This window comes from Galeopterus variegatus, unplaced genomic scaffold (assembly GCF_000696425.1).
Source record: "Galeopterus variegatus unplaced genomic scaffold, G_variegatus-3.0.2 Scaffold775, whole genome shotgun sequence".
NCBI lineage: Eukaryota > Metazoa > Chordata > Mammalia > Dermoptera > Cynocephalidae > Galeopterus > Galeopterus variegatus.
Window position 1 is genome coordinate 34,347 of NW_007726886.1, and position 935 is coordinate 35,281.

Below are 935 nucleotides of genomic sequence, written 5' to 3' on the forward strand. Positions count from 1 at the left end.
CACATATATATATGCAAACATAATCACCATCAATTAGATGGGTAGAAACTTTAACGTATTACTAAGATAGATATATTACTAAAATAAGATAGTTTTCAGTGGCCTGATCATCCATGCTTAAGCATACATTTCGCACCCAAGAAATATTATATACAATATTGTTCTTATTCAAGAGTAAATTCCAAATTATTAAGCTATGCATTTCTTTAAGTTCCTTTTTCTGGATAACCTGCCTAAAACATACATTAATTTAAGAAGAGATTCTTAGTTTGCAAAAGGCAGGATCAATTTATACATACATGTGTACATACAAATGCAAAAATGCATATATGCACTTTGAAACTTGCAAATAGAAGCAAAATGCAATGCAATATAAATCTAGATAAGTGATTTTTTGCATTTTAAATATGAATCTGCTGGTAATGTTTAATGTGACTTACTTTATGTAACAAAAATAAGCATGTATATATGCTTAGATCATCTATATATATATTTGGATCATAATTGATATTATCATTCTTCATCATAAGGTTATCCTTTTCAAGTTTAGACACAACTAGAATTGGGAACCGATTTTTCTAAGGAATTACTTTGAATGAATAATTAATATTGAAATAGCAATTCTTTACTTATTTAGCTATTTGTAAGTTAGCTGTAAATGCACTGGTGTTTACTGTCAACTCATTTGCATTAATGAGTTTTGAGACTATTTAATTATATTTGGGATATTTTAATAGACATTGATTAACCTTTTAAAACAATGTTAATGCTATTTAGAATCCAAAACTGCAATTAAACAAATGAAAAATGTAATTTACTGTGTAGTATCCATGTGTTCATATTTTGGGGAATAAACATAAAAGGGTGATTTTAGCCATAGTCTTTCCATCTTATGTCCTTGTGAGCTCTTCGGTGGTAAGTCTTCAAGAATGCAG